At 42.0% G+C, this 19,355-nt stretch overlaps 1 protein-coding gene across 2 annotated transcripts in view; it reads left to right on the top strand.

Annotated features, from left to right (window-relative positions):
• The first annotated feature begins 3,176 nt into the window (after window positions 1–3,176).
• The window catches only part of TRIM2 (tripartite motif containing 2), a 191,101-nt gene continuing 174,922 nt past the window's right edge, over window positions 3,177–19,355 (top strand). The window contains exons 1-2 of one of the 2 annotated variants that reach the window (XM_073645276.1): window positions 3,177–3,329; window positions 10,675–10,700. The gene's annotated coding sequence lies outside the window, so the exon portion shown is untranslated. The remainder of the gene's footprint in view (window positions 3,330–10,674; window positions 10,701–19,355) is intronic. The other variant, XM_073645277.1, reaches the window with a different exon arrangement.

The following is a 19,355-nucleotide window of genomic DNA, read 5'->3' as shown; positions in this document are numbered from 1 at the left end:
ATTGGTTTTCATGGAAGGGCTGTAACCAAAAACCATACATTCAACATGGAAACAAAGACAAGCGACTCAACTATGTATGAAAATATGGGAACTGAGGTGCAGAAACATGGTACCAGGTTCTCTGGACTGATGAGTTAAAATGTTAAATATTTGGATGTAGAACAAAACAATTTGTTCACCAAAAGGCTGGAGAACAGTACATACTTCTGTCTGCAGAAACAGTAAAGTATGATGGAGATTCCTTATAATTTTGGGGTGACATTTCAGCAAATGGAGATGGGCATTTGGTCAGGACTAATGGTGTCCTCAATACTGAGAAGTGCAGATAGATACAAATCCATCGTACAATACCACCAGGGAGAGGTCCGATTGACTCCAAATGTATTCTGCAGCAGGACAACGACCCCAAACATACAGCCAATGTCATTAATAACTGTTTTTAGTATAATGAAGAACAAAAGATTACATGAAGAGACAGAAGGATTTGTACAAGCTGACATCCACAGAAGATTTGTGGTTAGTTCTCCAAGATGTTAGGAACAACTTCCCTACTGAGTTCCATTGAAAACTGTGTGCAAGTGTATCTAAAAGAATGGTTGCTTTGATGCTCTTTTGAAGGTAAAGTGTGGCTACACCAAATATTGTTCGATTTAGATTTCTCTTTTGTTAATTCACCTTGCATTTTGTTAATAGCTAAGAAATAAATGTTTAAGGCTGTGTGCCCACGTAGCAATTTTCAAGCGTATATGCTGCGGAATTTCCGCAGCGTAAACACTTGAAAAACGCATGTATATCCGCACCCCATGGTCCCCAATGGGATTCCGCAAGTTCTATGCACATGCTGCGGATTTTTCCGCAGCGTTTATGCCGCGTTCAAAAATCCGCAGCATGTCATTTAATTTTGCATTTCCGCAAGCGGAATTGCCTTTGTCCAATGCATAAAAAACGCAAGGCAATTCCGCATGTGGAAAACGCGTGATAAACGCGCGAAAAATGCGCGATAAACGCATGCGGAATTCCGCATGCGTTTTTCCGGGAGAGGACTTGCATTTATGCAGCAGAAATTTTCTGCTTCATAAATGCAACGTGGGCACATAGCCTAACACTACTATATTTGAAAGCATTCTTGCTTTGCAGCACTTTTTCCACACCTGCCTAAAACTTTTGCACAGTACTATATATAATATAATATATATATATATATATATATATATATATATATATATATATATATACACTGCCCCAAAAAATAAAGGGAACACTCAAATAACACATCCTAGATCTGAATGAATAAAATATTCTCATTGAATACTTTGTTCTCTACAAAGTTGAATGTGCTGACAACAAAATCACACAAAAATCATCAATGGAAATCAAATTTATTAACCAATGGAGGCCTGGATTTAGAGTCACCCCCAAAATTAAAGTGCAAAAACACACTACAGGCTGATCCAACTTTGATATAATGTCCTTAAAACAAGTCAAAATGAGGCTCAGTATTGTGTGTGGCCTCCACGTGCCTGTATGACCTCCCTACAACGCCTGGGCATGCTCCTGATGAGGTTGCGGATGGTCTCCTGTGGGATCTCCTCCCAGACCTGGACTAAAGCATCCGCCAACTCCTGGACAGTCTGTGGTGCAACGTGACGCTGGTGGATGGAGCGAGACATGATGTCCAAGATGTGCTCAATCAGATTCAGGTCTGGGGAACGGGCGGGCCAGTCCATAGCTTCAATGCCTTCATCTTGCAGGAACTGCTGACACACTCCAGCCACATGAGGTCTGGCATTGTCCTGCATTAGGAGGAACCCAGGGCCAACCGCACCAGCATATAGTCTCACAAGGGGTCTGAGGATCTCATCTCGGTACCTATTGGCAGTCAGGTTACCTCTGGTGAGCACATGGAGGGCTGTGCGGCCCTCCAAAGAAATGCCACCCCACACCATTACTGACCCACTGCCAAACTGGTCAAGCTGAAGGATGTTGCAGGCAGCAGATCGCTCTCCACGGCGTCTCCAGACTCTGTCACGTCTGTCACATGTGCTCAGTGTGAACCTGCTTTCATCTGTGAAGAGTACAGGGTGCCAGTGGCGACTTTGCCAATCCTGGTGTTCTGCGGCAAATGCCAAGCGTCCTGCGCGGTGTTGGGCTGTGAGCACAACCCCCATCTGTGGACGTCGGGCCCTCATACCACCCTGATGGAGTCGGTTTCTAACCATTTGTGCAGACACATGCACATTTGTGGCCTGCTGGAGGTCATTTTGCAGGGCTCTGGCAGTGCTCATCCTTTTCCTCCTTGCACAAAGGTGGAGGTAGCGGTCCTGCTGCTGGGTTGTTGCCCTCCTACAACCCCCTCCACGTCTCCAGGTGTACTGGCCTGTTTCCTGGTAGCGCCTCCAGCCTCTGGACACTACGCTGACAGACACAGAAAACCTTCTTGCCACAGCTCGCATTGATGTGCCATCCTGGATGAGCTGCACTACCTGAGCAACTTCTGTGGGTTGTAGAGTCCGTCTCATGCTACCACGAGTGTGAAAGCACAACCAACATTCAAAAGTGACCAAAACATCAGCCAGAAAGCATTGGTACTGAGATGTGGTCTGTGGTCCCCACCTGCAGAACCACTCCTTTATTGAGGGTGTCTGGATAATTGCCAATAATTTCCATCTATTCCCTATTCCATTTGCACAACAGCATGTGAAATTGGTTGTCAATCAGTGTTGCTTCCTAAGTGGACAGTTTGATTTCACAGAAGTTTGAGTTACTTGGAGTTATATTCTGTTGTTTAAGTGTTCCCTTTATTTTTTTGAGCAGTGAGTGTATATATATATATATATATATATATATATATATATATATATATATACACACACACACACGATACATATATTATTATATATATTATATGTGCGTATAGAGTATGGCAACAGTATAGATCACATGTATTATGCTCTGTTTCCATGGCAATAGTTTCTAGGGGGCGGGGGAAATCTCCTTCTGCAGTTTCCGTGGAAACAATTTCCTACTGAGATAGGTGCCTTAGAGGGAAATGAGGTGAATGGCAATGAGAATGGCTACATGTCTGATGAGGCGCACAAGCGGGATTGGATGTCACTAAGGCAGGCCAGCCATGCTATTAGGTGCTTTTTCAGGGGGCAGAGCAGACGGCTGCAGAGCACTGAATATGTAATGTTCTCCTCGATGAAAGGAAAGTTTATCTGTCCTCATTTTTATATGAATTAGACTACAGACCTTTCCTTATGAGATCTCCAGAACGCAGGCACCTGTACTCTGGATTTCGCTTTATAGTGCTTACTTTGTAGCTAACGGTAAATATGCTTCATTTTCTGCATATTATGAATTGCTACAATACTAAGATATGCTCTGATGTTATGTCTATGTGCTGTATGTATACGCTGCATGGTATATATATATATATATGTGTGCAGTTTTATGTGTGTTAGTGTTTATTACTTGTACACATAAATGCTATGTAGTCACATATCTAGATTTAGTTGTGATTTGTTGTCTTAATCTTCCTATATTCTGAAGTTCTGTTTCCAAGTCATTTAAAAATAAAATTCATATTATTTTACATAAAAAGATGAAGCAAACATTTTCGCATGGCTTAATATTCACTTTCAAAGAATAATGTTTATTTATTTTTCTGCATATTTTGCTTATTTTAATATTTTAATCAATTGATATGAATTAAAGAAGTTGTCCACTACTTTTACATTGATGCCCTATCCGTAGGGCACCCCGCCGATCAGCTGTTATCGGTGCCGTCGGCTGCCGGCCGGAAGTGCTCACCTGCGGGGCTCCGCCGTCGAGTGGTAGTGGCTACTGCGGTGTACTGCACATCCGCTTCCTATTCAATTGAATGAGAGGCGGATCTGCAGTACACGGTGGCGGCCACTACCACTTGTCGGCGTAGCCCCGCAGTTGAGTACTTCCTGCCGGCACTGATAACAGCTGATCAACGGGGGTGCCGCGTGCGGGACCCCGGCCGATCATACATTGATGCACTAGCCTATGGATAGGGCATCAGTGTAAAAGTAGTGGACAACTTCTTTAAAGACACAAGAAATCCTGTTGTAACATTAATACAACACTTCAGTGGTAACTAACATGTTAAGAGGTAGGTCCTTATGTTGACAATAACGTATTACTTATTTAATCATGTGCCTACCAGTGTAGCTTATTTACAGCAGTCAAAGCTGTTTTCAATAAAGAGGTTGTCCACTTCTTTATCATTGATGAGCTATCCATAGGATTGGTCATCAATGTATGATTGCTTGGGGTCCGACACCCGGCACTCCCGCTGAATAGCAGTCCTCGGTGGCATTAGGCTCATTTTTTTTTTGCCAGATGCGACTCTATGGATCACAACTGATGGCCAAACCGATGCAAAAATGCATCAGCTGCCATTAGGCTTTTTACCATTTAGTTCCAGGCGCTCGTCCTGACTCAAATTACTACATTACATGAAACATTGTAAGGCTAAGTTCTCACCATGAGCTTTTGGTGAGTTTTTGATTTATGCTGATTTTCTGCAGCATTTCTGCACCTATTAAGTAAATTAGGTTACTTGTGTTTTTTCATTACGCTGTTTTGTGTGTTTTGGGCATACGTTTTTATCGCATTTTTAACACTGCAGTTTTTGTCTCTTGCTGGTATGCCATGTTTTAAATAAAGCTGCTTTGTTTTTGATACTTCTTGGTATTTGAGTTTGACAAAACTTTATTGATATAGACAGGTGCGGATTACATGCATTTTTGATGCATTTCCACCGCGGAAACACACTAAAAACGTACATGCATTTTTTGCCTGCAGATTTTCTGCATCTAATGCAAGTCTATGGGAAAAATCTGCACATAAAACTCAGTGTACTTGCAGGAGAAATTGACATGTTGTGGAATTGAAACACGCACCGCAGGTCAATTTACGCTCAGCAAAAAGAAGCACAGTGGGCATAAGATTTCTATAAATCCCATCCACTTTGCTGGAATTGTAAGACGCTGGGTTTTTGAAGGAAGGAATATACGCAGCACCAAAAACTCACCAAAAACCCATTGTGGGCACAGAGCCTTATCTGACACCCAGACTGAAACCTGTGCTGGATTTTCAGGAAAAAACCCCATTTCAAACAATGGCATGAGTTCCTCCATCCGTTTTCAACTGGCATATTAGTTAAATGCTGCATGGAAATTACAATAAAAAAGCCTCGGGTGTCCATTGACCAAAGAGGAAATTTCCTAAACTGCTTGATTAGTTATCTATCAAATAACACCCCCAATATTTAGAGTTTCCTGCAGTGAAGCCTGAATTTTCAGGAATAGCCATGTATATTTTGTGGGTGGAGTGGGGGGGGGGGTATGTTTTTTTTATTCCTTAATCCCACTAGTATAGTAATTTCATATATATTTTTCTATATGCATGTAGACTTAGAAGAACTCTTGGTTACCAGGAGTTGGGACATATAAAATAGCTGCTTAATAATGTGATCTATTGTCAAAGGATCCTTTTGTTCAATAAATATTAAAAACAGCATCATTTGTATTTATAGAACAGAATAATACCATCGCATAATACGATCAGAATAATACCAGCAATTTGTCATTTCTAATTTTGCTCATGACGATGCAGCTCGGATTTTCTATTACAATCAGCTATTCCCTCCTATAGATACACTGCATATTCATTTCCAGCAAAAAACAAGATTGTATGTTTTTAAGTGTCTACTGTAAAACTAAAAAAAAATAATTTTAAAGAGAGCCCTGCAACATATGTAAAGGAAGACTTATATTCCAAAATAATATATTCTAATAAGATTTTATCCAAGTGACAGCAAGCTGACCATGGGATGTGGTATATTGCCGCACAGACATAGTTCTTCATGTTATTCATCCTGGAATCATTGCCGTAATAAAACAACTCCTGTAATTAGGTGACATCTTGTAAGAAAGTATTTCATTGTCACATATATAGTTGTATTGTTGCACAGCCATAAGTAGCATTTGTAGACAATCTCCATGACCATGGTAACATTTTTGCTTCCTATTGTCACCCTTGAGCAATACACAGACATTTTTAGCCAATTTTAAGTGAAAAGTCAACTGGATTCAAAAGTTTCATGGAGCTCAGAGAAATATCAAAATTTTTCTACAGATTTCTGGCCATTTCCAAAAAAACATATTCCCTTCACTTGGTCCTTTATGGCCCTTACTACTAGTTTCGATTTATACTATTGAATGTATAGCCTCAAGATTATAGGAATCATGAGTATTAAAAAGAAGAGTAAACCTTGTTTTTCAATAAAATAAAAAAAAAGACATTCATCTTTCCTTAGTTATAGTCTATAGACTCATTCATCCTAAAGAAGCCTCATAAAATGTTTATTCTGTAATCCAGCCTAATTATGTGACGGACGGTGTGTAAGTATTAAAATGCTTACCCATTGCTGTCTTTTCCAGTTTCCAGCGCCACTCCGGTCCCACACGACTGCTCTGCAGCTTTGGCAGCTAACAGATCGTCTACTGTGTGGGGCGGTGGCTGCTTTTCCAGTATAAGAGCTCATTCAGACATCCATTTTTCACGTACATGTTCTATATATGTTCTTCACGGTTGGAACACACGGCCACTATAATCTATGGAACTGTTCACATGTGTGTCGACAAAGAAAAATCATGGTATGTTAAAAATTGATGAAAAAGCGGATGAAAAACGCTGATGACACTAAGATCGTTTTGTTTTTTAGTGTACGTGAAAAATCACGGACGTCTGAATGAGGCCTAAGTCTGAGCCTCCGAACGAGGCTCCATAGACTTACATCGATAAAGCGACTTCCGGTCCACACATAATCCCCTGTGTCATATGATTAGTCTGATTTCAGGTCACTTGGGCGAGAAGAGGTCCAAAGCAGCGCAGTAATCTGGAAAAAACAGCGATCATTAAGAATTTTCATACCCTTACACACCATAACATACATAATCAGGTCGGATTACAGAATCCAAATTTTATAAAACATAAGCAGACTTCCCTTGCTCCAAATCTGTGGCACACATCTGAACAAAGCCTTAATAAGTCCAACAGATCATTTCTTAAAATAATAATATCATTTATTTATTTCTATAGTGCAGCACTTTACAATTCAGAGGGGACAAGTACAGACAAAATCAGACATTACAGAGTAAGGCTATGTACCCACGTAGCGTTTTTGCGGCGTATTTACGGCCGCGAAAACGCTTGTAAAACAGTCTGCCATGCAAAGCAATGTGAATTCGGATGTGCTGTGCACATGATGCGCTAATTAGCGCGCCGAATTCGCATTGCTTTGCAAAACGCAGCGTAATCGCGGTGCGTGTGGTACCTGGGATGAAGAGGAGACTACAACTCCTCTTCATCCCGGCTACCACGCGGTGAAAAAAAGAAATAAAAAAGTTAAAAATAAACAAAACCTGTATATTCACCTCTCCGGCGGCCCCCGGTCTCCTCCGGTCTGCTCACGGCCGCGTCTTCTCTCTTCAGCGTCCCGCAGTGTACTGTCAGGACCTGTGGTGATGTTATTTAGTCACCTGATGGTCACGCGACCGCTGACATTGGCGGTCAGGTGATGGTCGCGTGACCATCAACTGACTGACGTCACCGCAGGTCCTGACAGTACACTGCGGGACGCTTAAGAGAGAAGACGCGGCCGGGAGCAGACCGGAGGAGACCGGAGAGCAGACCGGGGGCTGCCAGAGAGGTGAATATACGGGTTTTTTTTATTTTTAACGTTTTAATTCATTTTTTTTTACTATAAATGCAGCATTGAAAGCATCTAAGTTGTTCACAAATTATAAATCCATGCCGGTTGCATGGATTTATATTGTGTGATCAACTTGTCAAGCACTTTTCCAAGTTATGCTAAAAATTGCTTGGAAAAGTGCTTGAAAAACGCATGCGAAAACGCTAAAAAAAATGCTTCTCTCTGGCAGAAAAAACGCATGTAAATCTGCATGTGCTTTTTTCTGCCAGAGAGAGGCAAAAACGCTCTGCATCAAATCTGCTACGTGGGCACATAGCCTGACACATATTTCAACACATAGCAAGAAGAGTGAGGGCCCGAAAACGGTTTTAGACTACGTTCCCACGATGAGTTTTGTTATTTTACGCTGCGTATTTTAGAAAAATTGAAAGTAACCTATTTTACTTAATGAGTGCAAAAGTTGTGCAGAAAATCTGCAACATCAAAAACTCACCAAAAGCTTATCGTGGGAATGTAGCCTTAGAGATTTATGTAAAATTATAATATGTAAAAATGCTTATATTTCCATGTAATGATAGCAGGGATAATTCATTAATCATACCAGGGCTATATTATGAAGTACATTTAGCGCATACACTATATATAATGCATATATGTCAAACTCTGGCCCGTGGGCAAAATCTGGCCCGCAGGATGATTATATTTGGCCTGCGACACCAGAACCACCACCATTATATGGGGCCACTATTCTGCATGGAGGACATTGTGAAGCCCATTATATTGTATAGAAGGCAATGTGGGGTCCATAATACTATACGGAGGACTATGTGGGGCCCATTATACTGTAAGCAGAACTATGTGGGGCCCATTATACTGTATGGAGGACTATGTGGGGCCCATTATACTGTATGGAGGACTATGTGGGGCCCATTATTCTGTATGGAGGACTATGTGGGGCCCATTATTCTGTATGAAGCACTATGTGGGGCCCATTATACTGTATGGAGGACTATGTGGGGCCCATTATACTGTATGGAGGACTGTGTGGGACCCATTATGCTGTATGGAGGACTATGTGGGGCAATTAATCTGTATGAAGGACTATGTGGTGCCCATTATACTGTACGGAGGACTATATGGGGCCATTATACTGTATGGAGGACTGTGTGGGGCCCATTATACTGTATGGAGGACTATGTGGGGCCTATTATTCTGTATGGAGAACTAAGTGGGGTCCATTATACTGTGTGGAGGACTATGTGGGGCCCATTATACTGTATGGAGGACTATGTGGGGCCCATTATTCTGTATGGAGGACTATGTGGGGCCCATTATTCTGTATGAAGCACTATGTGGGGCCCATTATACTGTATGGAGAACTATGTGGGGCCCATTATACTGTATGGAGGACTGTGTGGGACCCATTATGCTGTATGGAGGACTATGTGGGGCAATTAATCTGTATGAAGGACTATGTGGTGCCCATTATACTGTACGGAGGACTATATGGGGCCATTATACTGTATGGAGGACTGTGTGGGGCCCATTATACTGTATGGAGGACTATGTGGGGCCTATTATTCTGTATGGAGAACTATGTGGGGTCCATTATACTGTGTGGAGGACTATGTGGGGCCCATTATACTGTATGGAGGACTATGTGGGGCCCATTATACTGTATGGAGGACTAAGTTGGGCTCATTATACTGTATGGAGGACTATATAGTGCCATTATACTGTATGGAGGACTGTGTGGGGCCATTATACTGTATGAAGGACGATGTGGTGCCATTATACTGTATGGAGGACTATGTGGTGCCATTATACTATATGGATGACTATGTGGTGCCATTATATTTTGTGGAGGACTGTGAGGGGCCATTATATTGTACGGAGGACTATGTGGGGCCCATTATACTGAATGAAGGACTGTGTGGGGCCCATTATACTGTGCGAAGGACTATGTGGGACCATTATACTGTATGGAAGCCTGTGTGGGGCCCATTATACTGTATGGAGGACTAAGTTGGGTCATTATACTGTATGGAGGACTATGTGGTGCCCATTATACTGTACGGAGGACTATGTGAGGACTATTATACTGTATGGAGGACTATGTAGTGCCATTATACTGTATGGAGGACTGTGTGGGGCCCATTATACTGTATGGAGGACTATGTGGGGCCATTATACTGTATGGAGGACTGTGTGGGACCCATTATACTGTATGGAGGACTATGTCGGATCCATTATACTGTATACTGGTTGGCCTGCAACTTTGTCCAAGTTTTTCATTTTGGTCCCCTGTGTGTTTGAATTTGACATCCCTGATATAATGTGTTTAGCAAGATTGGAGGCAATGGAGCCCTGCTCACAAGAGCTTGCAATCTAAATTAAAAGGAAATATATCATGCAACATGCTGATAATTCGATATAGTGAGTAAAAGCCTCTCAATCTTATTTAAACACAATTCTGAATGCTGTGACCCATAATGTCCTATTGTAGGATATTACAATACAAAAAATAATGGCAAATGTGTGGCTAAGATGAGGCAAATGGAAAATATCAGTCAGTCAAAGCAACATGATGCTCCTAATGTTACTGTGTGATGTAGCAGCTCCCTGTGGCCTGCAGCTTGGGATCTCTGATAGATCCCCATCATTATTCTTCTCCCTGATGTCACTATTTGCAGGCAGGAGGTGGTGGAGGACATTTCTGCGCATCACATAATATGTGTGTGAAACCCTGAGGCAGCAGGGAGGTCACATCTGACAGATGCAGAGGATGCAAGCAGCATGCAGGGCTCAGCACAGGGAAAGTGAGCAGTAACCAGACTGCAGTCTCCCATTCACTAGCAGAAAGCCAGATCTCCAAATCAACTCTAAATCATCTAAATCAACTCTCTCTTCTTTTTCTGGAGCAGCCACAGGATCTTTGCGTCTCCTAAATGTGAGTAATCAAGGTTCCCATGTCTTTCACATATCCCAGCTGAGCATATCTATGATTTATGTATCCTGTATAGTGAGTGCACTAATAGACAGGATGTGTGGCAATGATATGGTTAATAAGAGGGCAGGAGAAAATGCAAAAAAAAAAAGAGCCTATGGTCATCTGTCTATATTGTGATGGATATTTTTATGAAGGAATTTGTCTATGAACGGAGCTTTGTAAGCATTGTAGCTTTCAGTTTGTAGGGTTCTAAGTGATGTCTACTGTATCTCTATGTGCATTGTCCTCAATCAGCGAGTCTGGTTCTCAAGGTGCTTCTCCTGTGTCTGTGTGACCTTGTGGCCAGTGGATGCCATTGCTTAGTACTTCTTTATTTGCTGCAGATTTGGTTGGTTTTGCTTTGTGTAGACATTCATGGTTGATTTTCCTTGTGTAACCTTCAGCTTTTGATGACTTGTGTACACTGGGAAAATCCATACATTGACAAGGGGTGTCTCAAAGTTTCAGGGGTGCACAACAGTTATTTTGCTCTTTAGTCTGGAGTCACATTTTTCAGATTGCAAATTTCAGAATTACTCTCATGCACAATGGAGATTTCTGAAATGTTAAAGGGAACCTGTCACGTCCTAGTTGCTATGTACGCTGCCCCCATAGCGTTGTTAGTGATGCAATGTGCATCACTAACAAGCTGTTTTCATGAAAATTGGTGGTATTATAATGCTTTTCTAACATTTTATATATATTGTCCTATCTACTTGTATTCAGTCATAGGGGTGTGAGTCTCTCATTCAGTCATGGGCAACACCGCATCCAGTCACTGCTGGCGCCACCCATGACATTTGACTACTGCTCCTGGCAAGCGCTATGTTAGTGGGGCGCATGCGCATTTGCACACGTCGGGCCGCTGGTCCGGTGCGTGCGCACTGAGGCTGTGTGATTACCAGCTTCAGTGCGCACACGCTGTGATCTGTGGCTCCCGGCACGTGCGCAGTCAATGTATCTTGCGGTCACCGCATGCGCAGTGACACTGCAGCGGTGGCCACAAGATACGTAAAAACTTGTGGCAAACTTGCTGGAGTTTTTATGGCATCCCAATCTAAATCCATAGGAATGAGTATGGAGTTGGTCGCCACTTTTCAGCTATAATAACTTCCATTGTTCCTGGAAAAGCTTTCTACCTGATTTTTGAGTGTTTCTGAAGGAAGTTTTGTCCATTCTTTCAGAAGAGCATTTCTGAGGTTAGACAGTGATGTTGGACGAGAAGACCTGGCTCACTAATCTCTGTTCTAGTTCATCCCAAAGGTGATTGGTGGGGTTGAGGTCAGGGCTCTTTACAGACCAGTCTTGTTTTTCCACACCAAACTCACCCAAGCATGCCATTGTGGACCTTGCTTGGTGCATTGGGGCACAATCATGCTGGAACAGAAAGGGGTCTTCCTCAAATTGTTCCTTCAAAGCTGAAAGCATACGATTGCCCAAAATGTATTTTTATGCTGAAGCATTAAGCTTTCCCTTCACTGGAACTAAGGGGCCAATGTCAAACCCCAGAATAACAAGCCCATATAATTATACTTCCTCCACCAAACATTACAGTTGGCACAGTATAGTCAGGCAGGTAACTTTCTCCTGCATTCATAAACCCAGACTTGTCCATCAGACTTTGAGAAACATGAGTTGTCCACAGAACACAGATTTTTCCTGATAAGATATATTTATTATTATGCTTATACAGCGTCATCATATGTTGCAGTGCTTTACAGACATTATCAGCACTGTCTCCATTGGAGCTCACAATCCCAAAGGAAACCCATAAAAACACGGGGGAGAACATACAAACTCCTTGGAGATGTCCTTGGTGGGATTGGAACTCAGGAATCCAGCATTAGCAAAGCAACAGTGCTGACCACTGAGCCACTGTGCTGCCCATTACAAAGTAGCTTATTTTCATGTGTATTATTGATTTATGAAATAAAAATGAAAATGACAGTTATGCTTTAATGCTAGGGTAGGTTTTTACCCCTGCAGTTATTGAGTCAGCAGAGCATTGGTGAAATATATGCACTATGCGCCTCAGCACTTGGTGGTCTTCACTTCGTGGCTGAGTTCCTGTGATTCCTAAACGTGTCCACTTTTCAATAATACCCACTCACAATTGATCATGGAATATTTAGGTGTGAAGAAATTTCATGAACTGACTTGTGATAATGGTGGCTCCTAAAACAGGATTACACTTAAATTCAATGAGCTCTTTTAAGTGACCAATTCTTCAAGACATCTATGTAAGGCTGTGTGCCCATTATGCGTTTTTTAAGCGTTTCCGCAGCGGCAATTCCGCTGCAGAAACGCTTAAAAAATGCTTGGTAGAAGGTCTGCCATGTTCCCCAATGATAATCCGCATGTGCTGTGCACATGCTGCGAAAATATCCGCTGCGGATTATCATTGCGGAAAAAAATGCAGCACTACCAATTATTTTGCGGAATCGCGGAGTTTTCGCCGCCATTGACTTGCATTGGACCGCATGACATCCGCATCACTGCATCTGTACATGCGGATATCATACGGATATCATGTGGTTCAATGTGCGGATGGTACCCGGGTCTGGAGAAGAGGAGACTCTCATCCAGACCCGGGTACCATAGTACCTGTAAAAAAAAAAGAATAAAATAAAAAAATATACATTATACTTACCTTCTGATGGCCCCCGGTGTGCTTGTCTTGGCTTGCAGGCAGCTCGTGATGGTCCAGAAGGAGCTGCCATGACGTCATTTAGTCATGTGACGGGTTACGCGGCTGCTGACGTCGGCGGTCACGAGACCCGTCACATGACTAAATGACGTCATGGAAGGTCCTTTTACACCACCGCGGGATACGGATACCGGGGGCTATCAGAAGGTAGGTATAGATTTATTTTTTACTTTTTACCATTCTTTCGGTCAAACTATATAAATCCATGCTGGTTGCATGGATTTATATAGTGTGACCAAGTTGTCATGCACTTTCCAAGTGATGCTAAAATCGCCTGGAAAGCGCTTGATAACCCGCATGCAGAAATGCATGTGAAGAACGCTTCACATCCGCATGTCCCTGGCAGGAAAAACGCATGTACAATCCGCATGTACAATCCGCATGTACAATCCGCATGTACAATCCGCATGCGTTTTTTCTGCCAGGGAGATGCAGAAACACTCAGGAAAAATCCGGAGCATTTCTGCATCGTGGGCACATAGTCTAAAGGCAGACTGTGGCAAGGGGCTGGGTTTTTTATACATGTTACAATGGCACCAAATAAAGATGTGTGTCCCAGTATCCAAATACTTTTGTCCATATAGCGTATATGCTATATATTACTCAAACGCTTCTATTGCAAAAGTGTATAGTTTTGGAATCTGGTTGACATGTTTTTGCCCAAATGCCTTTCTTGGAGTAATAAAGAATGTAGGCCACCATTGAAAGTAAAAAAAAAAATAATGTTAATATTTCTTTTTCTAATGGAAGTATATGGTTATTGCTTGTTTCGATCAGTGAGTTGGTTAGTTTAGTACAAAAAAAGAGCAGAAAATGAAAGCTAGATTTTGGTTGGCATCCATAGCAAATTTCAAGTATGGACTCTAACACTCTACTCAAAGCCTATAGCTCTCATGTTAAAGCTGAGCAGAGAACTCATCTTTTCCTTCAAGCGCCACGGGCTTTGAATGGAGCAATAAGACGCGCTCTACAGCTAATACATTCAGGCTCTACCTAGATATGGCCTTGTGGAAACAGCATACCAGCAACCTGTAGGGGTCTCAGCGGTCACACACCCCTCATCCAGCATTTATCACCTATATAGATAGTTGCTAAATGTTTCTGCAGAAGTATGTGTTTTAAGGGCTTTAATAATAATTAGACCATAAACTATTTCCTCAATAAACAGAGTAAACCTATGTAATGTATAAGTAATATATACTACTATCAATGTTTTTATTGATCTGTTATTGTAATGCTGTGGTATTACATTTCGCCTCTTGATGGCTTGTAAATCTGACTATGACGTCACAACTCTCAAAGGGAATATTGTATTCTGTGGACATAAGAAAGCTTTTCTAGCCGCATGTGATATATACATGGCTTCAGTTCATTTCTTGTTTTGTCTAAGTAAACTTACATTTTTTGGGGGGGATCATAGAATTCTTATTTTAGCACCACAATGTTGTTTTTATATTGTAAGTAGTGTAGGTAATGCTATATTAAAGTCAACCTGACAGATGATACATGGTGCCCAATCTGTGGGCAGCATATGTCCGGCACTGGCTGTACAATCTGAGCCATGTACTGTATGTTTGACTCTGAAAAGTTGCGGCGTTTCAGAGAAAAACGTACTTTCAGTAGCCGCCGGGGACTGAGCTGCACTGTAGACTAGTCGGACAGGTATGTGCTCTGCGGCTTCTCCCCGCCCTCTGCCCTGGATTGATACGCATATATGTAGATAGAGACCTGTCAGTCACTGGCAGCGGATTTGGCAGCATGTATCAGATGTCAGATACAACCTTGACACTTCCATATGTTCTGCTAGGACATACGAAAGTCATAGAGAGGGGTCCCCCAAAGCCCTCAATGAGTTGGATTGGAGAACATGACAGATCAATCTCTATAATTTACTATTGTCTAGATTGGGCTGTCATTGATTGGATGCAGATCTGTTATTCAACATAAATGACTTTTCAGCCTCAGAACTGACAAGGACCAAGATAGTCCAACGTGCAGGTCAACTTTTCATCTGATATCGGCTCTGTTATGATTGTTGATTTTGATAATAAGCAAAAGTGGCTTAAATTGCCTTTTTCACCTGTCCAAAATTTTTTAGAGCATGACCCCTCGTCAGCGTGCCCCAGCATTGTAACATGGAGGAAAAACAATTGTTTAATAGGGTTAGGACAGACTACACAGCGATATGGGTCACATGACATTAGGATTTTGATGTCGAATTGCAACATTTCAGAATTTCCGATTGTGCGACCTACCGTGACTATGACACAGAATCACAATGATCCTACTCCCTGGCTATAAGCCTACAAGGTGGGAGTCTTAAATTGAAAGCACCTACTATGCCAACTCACTGAAACCACCATGATTTTCTGATGTATACCACCACCCTTGCCTGACGAAGAGTTTGTGAACTGAAATCTTGTGCTCACAAGAAAATATATTCATAAATGTAGTGTGTCTTTATGATTCTGGAAAATTGCAATAAATATGTTTTTAGGCAAAGTTACTGATTTTCGAGTGCTGTTCCATCTCTTTCTGAATGTTCTGAACCTGGTGCTGTTTATGGTCTCTAGGAGTCCAATACTGCCTGGACTTGTACATACAAGTGCTTCTCACAAAATTAGAATATCCTCAAAAATTTTATTTATTTCAGTTCTTCAATACAAAAAGTGAAACTCATATATTATATAGAGTCATTACAAACAGAGTGATCTATTTCAAGTGTTTATTGGCTGTAAGCCATAATCATCAACATTAAAAGAAATAAACACTTGAAATAAATCACTGTGTTTGTAATGACTCTATATAATATATGAGTTTCACTTTTTGTATTGAAGGACTGAAATAAATTAACTTTTTGAGGATATTCTAATTTTGTGAGAAGCACCTGTACAAGAGAAACACAATTGTCTCCAAAAGTGTTGGAATTTGAGTCACTGGTCACAAGTTGTGTGCATCTCACTTGCCATAGACTTCAGTGCAAGTCGCACGTCTTTTGTCTGCGATCTTGGCCATGTTTTACAGAAAAATCACGGTTTTAAAAAAGTTGTGACAGCAAGTTAAAGACAAATTTCCCAACTTTTTTGGTTGCATGACTGGTCTGAGAATTGCTGTATTTTATAAGTGGTTTGTAATTCATTTTTCTTCTTGTCCACAAGAGGGCTGTAGGAACAAATGGATGAAGTGACATCTGTCCAAATGTCACTTATATGGGAGTCAGGAACAGGAGTTATAGAAACATTTTTTTGAATCGTATTGAGAAATGCAGAAAGGATTTAAAGTAATGCAAACTGTTCATGCTTTTTTTTAAAGCAATGATTTATTAAGGTGTAGATATGTTGTTATACAAAGAACAGAATAAAATGAAATACAAAGAAGAGGGAGAAACCTTATACACCCAGCTTATAGTATCATTTTTATGAGCAACTATTGATGACCATACAATGTGACGTCCTAAAATGCAAAGAATCTATGTGATCTGTGAGAACAACTAGATCCAGTCCCGAGAAGGTTTTATGTAAAATATATTAAAGCCAAGAGTCCTTGGAGAGGACTTGTTACCTGGTCCTAAGTGACCAGTTTTTGCTCTTATTTTGTTCCCCCTGTTCCCCTGACTATTCTAGTTTTTTGTTGTTGCTGTTTTTTTACTTGTATTTTTTTAAATTTGCCATATGATTTTAGAGATATGGACCTTTTCATTTAGTGCTACATTTTTATGGTCTTTAGCAAGGGGGTAAATCTTGCTTAAAGATTAATGATAATGAGTAGTCTAAATGCACATCCCCAGAGAATTGTGTGAGCTACGTCCTTTTGTAAGCACCATAAAAATTAGCACTAAATAAAAAAGCTCATATCTCTGGAAATGGATTGGTGGATTTGAAAAAAAAAACAACAAAACAAAATACTCAAGGAAGCAGCAAGAATAAATGAACTTGCCTTTGGAAGTGCATTGAGGTGAAGGGTACATTGCTGGAAAAGGGAAAAAAAAAAAAAAAAAACTCTTTAAATCTCTTAGTTTGCGAGTGTGAACGAGCTGCGTGTGTCCGGAGCGTAAGTGCGAACGAAAGTAAGTGTGTGACTTGTTTTTCAGTGACTTTGGATTCAGGGAGTTTGGAAGGGAGGACTTAGGACTGAATTGCTGACTGTATTTCATCTTTCTTTACTTTACTTTTTACTTAATTAATCCACCTGACCTACTTATCTGATTCCCCCGTCCATACTTGATACTTAATTGATCCCCCGTCCATACTTTACTGATCCCCCGCCGATATCTAATTGATACACTTGCACATCCCTAATTGATCCCCGTCCATACACCTATATATAAATAATTGTGTTTTGTACTTGTATATATATACTGACTGTATCCCCATATTTAGAATGACGTCCATTTTGGCCGGAGCCGTGCAGTGTACATCTTGCGCAATGTATGCATTCCGTGAGCAACCGCTCGAGGATCCATACTGCTGCGAGAGATGTGAGCATATCGTGCACTTGGAAGCCCAAATTCTGGATCTAAGTGCTCAGATAGCGGTACTGAGGAGCATCGACAACATGGAACGGAGTTTGCTGCTCACCGAGCAGACACTCAATGGGTCAATACTGGGGGTGGAGCATAGAGGGGAAGTGCAGGCTGAACAGGCAGGGAGCTGGATAACAGTTAGGAGGGATAGAGGGAAGAAGTATAGGAAGGCTGGTTCAGAACCGGCATTATTGGAGCACGACAGATCCTCTGACCGCCGGGGGAGTGTATGCTCCAGTAATGAGGGGGAGGGGGGAAGTGTAGGGCAGGCAAGACAGGTTCTGGTAGTGGGTGACTCTATTATTAGGGGGACAGACAGGGCAATCTGTCACAAAGACCGGGATCGCCGAACGGTGTGCTGCCTCCCTGGCGCTCGAGTCCGGCACATCGCGGATCGGGTTGACAGGTTACTGGGTGGGGCTGGCGAAGACCCAGCGGTCATGGTCCACATCGGCACCAATGACAAAGTGAGTGGTAGATGGAGGGTCCTTAAAAATGATTTCAGGAACCTAGGTAGGAAGCTTAGGGCAAGGACCTCCAAGGTAGTTTTCTCAGAAATACTACCAATCCCGCGAGCCACACAGGAGAGCCAACGGGAAGTTAGGGAGGTGAATAAGTGGCTAAAGAGTTGGTGCAAGGCAGAAGGGTTTGGGTTCATGGAGAACTGGGCCGACTTCGCGGTCGGCTACAGGCTCTACCATAGGGACGGGCTGCACCTCAATGGGGAGGGTGCAGCGGTGCTGGGGAAGAAGATGGCTAATAGGTTGGAGGAGTTTTTAAACTAGAGACGGGGGGGGGAACCAAGGAAATAGGTGGGATGTGAGGCAAGCAAGGGGGAAGGGGAGAAGTGAATATAATGAGGGTGGAGAGGAGGGTGGGGATAGTACAGTTAGATCGTTAGAGAACAATAGGATGCTAAATAACCCCAAAGTTTTATCTTGCATGCTGACCAACGCAAGAAGCCTGACCAAAAAGGCGGATGAGCTGCAGGCGCTTATATCGGAGGAGAGGTATGACATCGTAGGTATAACAGAGACTTGGCTAGACGATAGCTACGACTGGGCGGTAAATTTAGTAGATTATAGTTTATTTAGAAGGGACCGGAAACAGGGGAAAGGCGGAGGAGTCTGCTTATATGTAAAGTCATGTCTAAAACCCAGACTAAGGGAAGATATAGGAGAGGGAGAAGAGGGGGTCGAGTCCATGTGGGTAGAGATAGAGGGGGCAAAAAATAATAATAAAATATTACTGGGGGTCTGCTATAAGCCACCCAATATAACAGAGGAGAATGAGAATCTGCTATTAGGACAAATAGACAAAGTAGCAAAACATAATGAAGTGATTGTAATGGGGGATTTCAACTACCCGGATATTGACTGGGAAACAG

The sequence above is a fragment of the Phyllobates terribilis genome, unplaced genomic scaffold (assembly GCF_046119375.1).
Source record: "Phyllobates terribilis strain yellow unplaced genomic scaffold, ASM4611937v1 Scaffold_1__5_contigs__length_1240528914, whole genome shotgun sequence".
Lineage (NCBI taxonomy): Eukaryota > Metazoa > Chordata > Amphibia > Anura > Dendrobatidae > Phyllobates > Phyllobates terribilis.
This window is presented reverse-complemented; position numbering and strand designations above follow the sequence as displayed.